The 8,482-nt window shown below is 41.9% G+C and overlaps 1 long non-coding RNA gene and 1 other non-coding gene across 2 annotated transcripts; both read right to left on the reverse strand.

Annotated features, from left to right (window-relative positions):
• Positions 1-2,695: 2,695 nt before the first annotated feature.
• TRNAI-UAU (transfer RNA isoleucine (anticodon UAU)) lies at positions 2,696-2,769 on the reverse strand. The gene has a single exon. It is a non-coding gene; the product is annotated as a tRNA-Ile (tRNA).
• A 1,754-nt stretch (positions 2,770-4,523) lies between these two features.
• On the reverse strand, positions 4,524-7,225 carry LOC120607679 (uncharacterized). Its single transcript, XR_005654194.1, has 2 exons — positions 7,089-7,225; positions 4,524-5,194 (listed from the first exon to the last, which is right to left on the reverse strand). It is a non-coding gene; the product is annotated as an uncharacterized LOC120607679 (long non-coding RNA).
• Positions 7,226-8,482: the final 1,257 nt, after the last annotated feature.

Here is an 8,482-nt window from a genome sequence, read left to right on the forward strand (position 1 = left end):
CTCCAACAGTGTATGGTCTTTTGGTCACTCAGACCCTGTTGCTGACTTCAGATGTTGTATCTTACAGATACTCAAATTGGTTTTAGCTCTCTATGAAGGACATATTAGCAAGGCCATGTATGGGAAAATCATGACACATGACAGAATTACGGCCTACTTAAAAAAGGAAATACGCATATGCATATGTATATTTGTTTCCAGAGGTCTTAGCTTAGAAGACAATTTTGCATATATTTGGGTATAAATTTGCATATATTTGGCATAAATTTGCATACTATGTTCACAAGTCTCTAATTCCAGATAAAGGTACATGAGAACACTTTCTTTACAGTAATTTATATTTTCCTTTTTAGGACTTATGATGTGTTACATAACCTGTGTTACTAATGACTGAGTTCCCTTAGCTTGTCCTCCATTTCCCAGAATTTGTTCTAATTTTTAAGAAATGCTTACTATCACCATTGTTTCTTGTGAAACCCAGCCCTGAAGGACATTAAGAAGCCTTTGTGAACTAGTGCTGCTCCACAGAGCCTTTCAAAAAGTATTAGTAAATTGGGCCTTTAATTGTTTTTATATAAATTATAACATTATGTTTATATTTATATAAAAAGGATTATAATTAAAAATTATATGTGTATAGAAAAGGAGTTTACCAAAAGTACTAGACCTGAATCACCAGTTATTCTCAAATGTAATATTAAGGATGTTAGTCATTGTTGAAGAACAAGCTTATCAAACCTACCGACATAATTATGTGTGAATTTGGGCAAGTTATGTCGCTTTCCTGAGCCTCAGTTTTCTCCTTTGGAAAGTGAGGATAATGACAGCAATCTCAGTGTTTCCCAAATCTCAGTCATCAAGGCATTACCTTAATAATTTTTCTCATATCCTCATAATACTTATACTATTATTTACTTCATATTTTTCTAGAATTTAATAATTTAACTTAAACTGGCATTATCTACCTTACCTTAGACCTAAGCAAAAATACCTGTGAAATAACAGGTTTGCTGTACTTCATTTTTTTCACATTGAAAAAATACATAACTCAAAAATTTTAAAAGGTGCTCATCTGTATCCACTTGAAAAATTTTCAAGTACCACTGCACTTTGAGAACTGTGGCCAAAAAACAAATTAACATGCATGAGGAGCTTGGTATGCAGCTTGGTCATAATGGTAAGTGGTAGCTATGTTTATGGTAGCTATGGTGACAGAGACAGCTGATTTCCTACTTCAACTTCTCCTTCCTTTGCAGTAACAGAATGCTGATTTTCGCTTGGGCACACAACCAAAAAACTACATTTCCCAGGATTCCTTGTAGCTACATATAACTATGTAATTATGTTTCGGACTACGAGACATCACAAAATTTTTGGCGAAATTTCTAGGAAGCCCTCTTAAGAAAGAGAAGGCATATACTTCTGCAATGTCTTCCATTTTGCTTACTCAAAGTTGGATGAGAAGGCAGCCATCTCTAGCCATAAAGATGAGGACTGTCTGTCTTTTATGGATGGCAGAATCAAGAGCCAAAGGATGCTGAGTTCTTGATAATTGCATGGGACTGCCATGGTGGTCCTGGACTATTTACCTCTGGGCTTTCTTTACATAAGAGAGAAGAAATATACTCTGTTAAGCCACCATCTTTTAGGGTTTTCTGTCACTTGCAGCTGAATATAATCCTAATGGATATAATATCGTATGCAGGAGTGGGTGGGGTGTCAGTGGTAAGCTGGGGGCTGGTCACAGAGGTGAGGGCTGATTGTTAAATTTTCATGAATTTTGAATGCTGGTGAATGTCATGCTGGTAGCTTGAAATTAGCAGTGGTAGGAGTATTTATGTCACAGAAATCAGCAAATGCTACACATCAGTGCATTTTTCCTCCAAGAGAGCCAGTTATTGAACATTTCTAATTTACTGTCATTCTACTGATGAGATTAAAGGACTTTATCCACAAAAGTTTGATCATGTAGTGAGTAAGGTAACCTGAGGGTGGGGGAATAATCTGATCTCTTTACTTGCTCTTAATTTGTTCAAATGCTAAGTCAGGGATGATCATGTCAGGCCTGGGCTTCCTTATTGTCTAGCTCTGATCTTGAACGATGGAAGCTTGAATGATCCTTGAGGTTGGCTATGGAGAGGGCCCAACAGGTTGACAATAAGAGAGCCTACCTGCCCCTCGCTGTCTGTTGGGATAACGATTAGGGAAGATAGGAAATTAGCATTCTGACTTTACTATCAGCTGCTGAAAAACACTGAGGTACACATACTAGGATTAACTTATCAACCAATTTTTCCTCTTTCTTTTAAAAGTTGAAAGTCACCAACTTAGCAATAGACATGCACCTATTTAGAATTTACTGCCACACCATAATTAATTATATTTAAACAATATATGCTACATATTGATTAGGCATAAATATAAAAGTTTCCACAAATGGAGCTAATGAGTATAACTTTTCTGTTGTCAAATCTTATCTTTAGTTATTTGTTGCTTTTTTTACTAGGAGGTATAACCATTGTTAATTGTTGATTCCCCTTCCCCTTTTAAATTCCGCCCACCCCCCCATTTCCACCCTTGATTTATGGATGTTGCCGTCTCCCTTTTAGGAACTGGATCTCTGATGGCAGGGTGTCTTCTCCTCCCACGCGCTCATGGGTGCACTCAGGGCCTTGATCACCCGGGGTATGGTCTGTGGCTCCACCTGGGGCACAAACCCAGGACCTTCTGCATATAAAGCAGATGTGCTAACCACTACACTATGGAGCCACCCCAATTGTTGATTTTTTTGATACCTTTTCTGTTCAATTAACCCTCACACACCACTTCACCTCAACCCAGTGGATAGTCTCACATTTTAGAGGACAAATTAGTATACTTTCATGGGAGAGCAGAGTCTTTGATATAAACAAGCTTATGTTTAAATTCTGGTTCCTCTATGCTTAGGGCTATATAATCTTGAGCAAGTTATTTAATTCCTGTAGCAGTTATCCATTTCTGCATAACAAACTATCCCAAAACTTACTGGCTTAAAACAAACAAAAATATATTATATCTCATGAATCTGTGGTTTGACTGATATTTCTGCTCGTCTTGCCTGGGTTCACTCATGTTACTGCATTCAGCTGGTGGCTGGGATGGAGCTGTTTACTACAGTCTTGGTTTTCCTCCATGTGGCCTCACCATGTAGGTAATTTGAGTTTCCTCACAGCATGGTGGCCTCAGGGTTTCAAGAGGGAGAAAGCAGAAGTTGCTGGTCCACTTAAGGCCTGGGCTAAGAAGTACCAGAGCATTGCTTCTGCTGCATTGTTCGCTCAGAGCATGTCACAAGACTAACCTAGATTCAAAGAGGGAGAAATAGACCCCTACCTCTTGATGGGAGAAGATGTGTGCACATCAGAGAGGCATTTTTGGTGGCCATGTTTTCTTGTAAACTATCACACCCTCCCTGAATCTTAATTTCTCCATTTGTAAAAAAGGAAAAATACCCATCGTACAAAGTTAGTGTGAAAATTCAATGAAATAATGTATAAGAAACTGCTAACATGAACCTAATAGATGAAATACATGCTCTATTAATGGCAGTTCACTCTTCTTTCCCTTTCCTTGGCTCTGCCCAAATACGCCCACCTATCAGGCTCCTATCATGTGTAATCTCTCCTCTACCCTCCAAGTACATTCATGTCTGAAACTGTTGAAGTCTCAGGTGTCTAATGATTGACATGGGAGAAAAAAGATCTCTGTATCAAAGCTAGAGATTATACACTTGTTTGGGGGTGTTTGAGATTGGGGTAGCTATCAGGAGTATTACAGAGAAGGAGATGGAGAATGAGTTTGGGATCAGAGTGTAGAGAAATGTGTGACAGACAGGGTAAACAGATTGGAGTTCTCTGCTAAGTCTGGGTACTCCTTGAGTACCTTTTATTTCCTTCTGATGTTAAAGAAAGTTCAAAGTTCACTCTCACATGCATGTTCCTTTAGAGCTACAGTTTTCCACAGGGGGAAGAGAAAGAGAGAGAGAGAGAGAGAGAGAGAGAGAGAGAGAGAGAGAGAGGAAATGAGAGAGAGAGAGAGAGATTTTACCCTTCAGGGGGCGTTTGGCAATGTCTGGAGACATTTCTGACTGCCACAACTTGGGGGAGGATACTACCGATGCTACTAGCTTCCAGTGGGTAGAAAGCAGGGATGCTGCCAAACATCCTGTGGTGCACAGGATAGCCCCCACAGCAAAGAACTACCCAGCCTCAAACATCAAACCCTGCTTTAGGGCTATTGTGATTTCTGCTGGGAAAAGGAGGATCCTTGCCCATCCCCACTCCCATCAAATGTGGTGTTTCCTGATGGTTTCAAAACTCCTTTAACAAGATACAAATTTATTCATACCATAAATAAAGCTAAAAGCCTATTCATAAATTTTCATAGTGTGAGTGTCTGCATATATGTGTTGTGGTCAAAGGGAGTGAGAAAGATGGAGGGAATATGATTAAGAATGATGTAGAATAAAATAATAATAAGATGTTTAATAAGAGTTAATATTTATTGAGTCTTTCCTACATGTTAGACCCTGGGCTGAACATTTAATGCTTCATAGTTCATATATGTCCGTGATGTCAGTTGCCTGGCAGCCCAAGTACTCTATCCCTAGCCATATTGTTCTGATTGTAACAATTCTATAGTAAGGTTTAATACACAGCAGGCCAAGATCCCATCACATCAAATATCTTCCAAAAACTTCTCAGCAATTGTTGAAAATTTATACTTTCATGTATATTTTAGAGTCATTTTGACATTTCTGCTATCATTTAAATAAACTACTTAAAAGTCATGCATTATCTCCTTTAATCCTCACACCAAGCTGATGGGGTATGTGCCACAGATGAGGAAGCCGATGCCAGAAAAGTAAGGTGTAGCCCGGTACCTTACAGTATGGTACAGGACAGAAAATTCAGGTGTAGTCAATAAGTCATTTGACTCTAGAGCATGCTCTCACGCACCCTTGAACACTGCAAAAACAATAATAAGTGCACAATTGCAGAGTCTTTGTGTGGTAACCATGATTGCAGATCTCTGACTGGGAGGGAGCATGCCTGAGTGACAGTCCTCACTGTGGTCCTCTCTGCGGCATTCCAAAGTCCATCGCCACAGTCTGTTGAGGCCATGCTTCCCAGGCTGCTCCCAGTTTAAGGATTTCTTGCTGCAAAAAAGCAGACCCAGTTGAGTCTTGTCAGCGACTGAGCTGAACTGTTGGAATGCTCAGCACGTGTGAATTTCATGACCTTGGGCAAAACCGTGGGACCCCGAAACATGAATCCAGGCACTCAGGGATAGAAGCAAGAGTGGCTTTGCCATTCTTCTGGTGACTCACTGGGGGATTTTGGGCTTCCCGTCTCTACAATTGTGGGCTCTCTACAGGGTTGGAGGTCCTAGTGATGGTAAGGGAACAATTGAACTATAAGTTGTGGCTGCCATCGGGGCACCTTGGACTTTTGTCCATGGATCAGGGGGTGAGAATAAGAGCCGTCATCCTGGAATAGGTTAGTGTCCCTGCCTAGCAGCAAGAAGAAGAGCTCCTTTTACACATTTGAGTGAAACCCAAGGATCTCCTTGGGTGCCTCCTGATACCTCCTGCCCCACAGTAACTATCAGTAGGCCCTCCCAGTAACCCTGGACTGAGAGGGACATCAGGACTCTGCAGGAATGAATTGTGGGTCACATCACCTAGTGAACCACCAGGACCTGCTGAGATGAGAGATAAAAGCGAAAGGAAATCTGGAGACGGAAGAGGATGAATACGAATTTTGCCTTGAGTTCAACCACAGTGATGGGGGCTTCACTTTGTCCCACTAACATTCTTCTGAGTTTCCTCTGAGGAAGACAGATACATGGGAGCCATGGAAGGACTGCTACCTGACTGCTAAACTGTGGGGAAAGCAGATATGTGGCATGTTATGGATTGAATTGTGCTCCTCCAGAACTCATATGCTGAGTCCTAACCCCAGTACCTTAGAACGTAGTTGTATTTGGAGACAGGGTCTTTACAGAGATAACTAAGATGTGGTCATTAAGCACGTGTGAATTTCATGACCTTGGGCAAAACCGTAGGCCCTAATCCAATATGATCGGTGTCCTTATAAGAAGATGAGATTAGGACACAAACACACAGAGATAGATCATATGAGTACATGAGGAGAATACAGCCATCTGTATACCAAGCAAAGAGGCCTCAGAGGAAACCAACCTGCCAGAAACCTGATCTCTGACCTCCAGCCTCTGAAACTGTGGGACAATACATTCTATTATTTAAACCACTCAATTTATGGTATTTGTTATGGCAGCCTGAACAAACTAATACATGGCAGAAAGGGTGGACCGTGATGCCCAAGAAAATGTGCCTGTCACATCTCCAACTGCAGAGGGTGTAACTCTACCTCCCCTGCTACCACACTCTGAGATCCACCACGGAGCTCTGGGAGGCCTGCTCCCCACAGCCAGGCTGGCAATTTTGGCTTGAGAGTTCTCTGCCAGCTTGGCTGAAAGTGCACTGCAGAGTCAGTCTCTCCCTCCCCAAGCTTCTCCCACACAGAGGCAGGTCTGCTTTGTGGTCTGTTGGCTCCCCATCTTCCTCTGGTTCCTGCCCCATTTTTTCTTTCTCATATGTTTTCTCTAGAAACTGCTCTTGTATACCCCATCCTCTCTCAGCATCTGCTTCTTAGAATATCTGAACTATTAAGTTTGAGCTCCCTTTCTCCCTTCCCCGCATTTCATGGATGAGGAAATTGAAGCCCACTTTAGAGAATTCTATCTGAGCCACATCTCTTGGCCTGTTTGCACCTGCCAAGATAGGCAGCACCCTTGCAGGCAGGTTCCGTTGGTTCAAACTGTATTTCATAGTTAACATTGTGATAAAGATATCTTTGTAGTTTTTACTTTGAGAATTTACTTTTGGAAGATACATTCACATCCCCTTTCTCTGATTTATTCTCTCCTTGGCACTCATTGCTATCTAACCTCTTTTAATAACTTATCTCTCTTGTTTATCGTCTAACACATAACTACTGCATGAATAAGTAAATGACCTCAAAACTTACCATCCTCATCACTCCCAAAGTTGGATAGCATGTCAGTGAAAATTTTCCCCAACTCCGCATTTATCTTGCTGCATCTTTAAGTGCTTGTGAACTTGCGACTTGTCTGTAATCTTTTCAGGTTGTTTTAGTGATCGAGGCAGCAGATAACCGAGGCCGAGTTCAAAGTGCAACGTAATGAATGTGACTAGGAAACAAGTCTACAGCGGGGCAATCATTTAGCTTAGCCACTAGGACAGGATCAGGATGTCATGCAGAAAGAAAGGAAAGAAAGAAGGAAGGAAGGACAGAAGGAAGGAAGGAAGGAAGGAAGGAAGGAAGGAAGGAAGGAAGAAGAAGGAAGGAAGGAAGGAAAGAAAAGGAATAGAAAAGAAAGAGAGAGATCCTGGAAGGCCTCACCACCACAGCCCTGCCCTGAGAAACAACACATGAGGCCTGTTTTTGATGATTTAAACAGCAAGGCCTTGTGCTGACAGAACAGTCCTAGAGGTTGGGAGCTAGGAGCTGAGGTAAAGTTGGAACGGAGGGGAGGCCAGTTCACCCTTGGGGAGCTCTCAGGCTTCTCAAGGAACAGTGCTCAGACTTGTGGCCTCAGAGGTTCCTTGAGGTGAAAAGGGGTACCTCAGCTGAAGGTGATATTGGCAGAGGTGCTGGGGTAGAGGCCAACGCTGGACTCCTCTGCTTACTGTAGACAGGCTTCATTAAGGCTACCAAGCGACCTTGAATTGTGGGTGTGAGTGACAACCAGGCTGAGGCTGGGAAGGAATCCCTTCCTGTTCTTTCGCAGGTGCTCCCCCTACCCCTGCCCTCACCCCGCTTCTCCCACTCAGGGGAATGGGGCTGGTTTAGCACCTGGTGGAGTTTGGGCCTCCGTTCCGAATGTTACTGAGCAAATTGTGGGTGTGGATGTGGGTGCTTAGTGACACATTTACTTTTGAAGTCAAAGTATGACGAGTTTGCAGTATTGGCTTTCAGTGAGCTCCTGCAGTACCAAGGTTATATGAAAATTTATGCCAAATTACACCCATATCCCTTCTTTAATGCTTCAAAAAAAAAAAAGGCTTATTTTCAGATTTCAAAAAAATTGCATTACTCTTGGCAGGCATTAATGTTTAAATGACATTTTTAGATGGGATGATTTAAGGGGTGTGAAAGTAAATTAGAAATTCGTTCATTCATTCGGTCATTTATTCATTGTATTGAGTGCCTGTTAGGTAGGCTAGCCAGAGAGATGTAAAGCCAGTGGTCTGCCTTCAAGAAAAAAATGTTAAAAGAGCAGACAAATGAAAGTATCACCCAAAGATTCTTAGAGCTGATAAATGATCGATTAAATCTGCTTTGTCCAATACAGCAGCCACTGACCACGTGAGGTGCTTGAGCACTTGAAATGTGCCCAG

The sequence above is a fragment of the Pteropus medius genome, unplaced genomic scaffold (assembly GCF_902729225.1).
Source record: "Pteropus medius unplaced genomic scaffold, Ma_sr-lr_union100, whole genome shotgun sequence".
Taxonomy (NCBI): Eukaryota; Metazoa; Chordata; class Mammalia; order Chiroptera; family Pteropodidae; genus Pteropus; species Pteropus medius.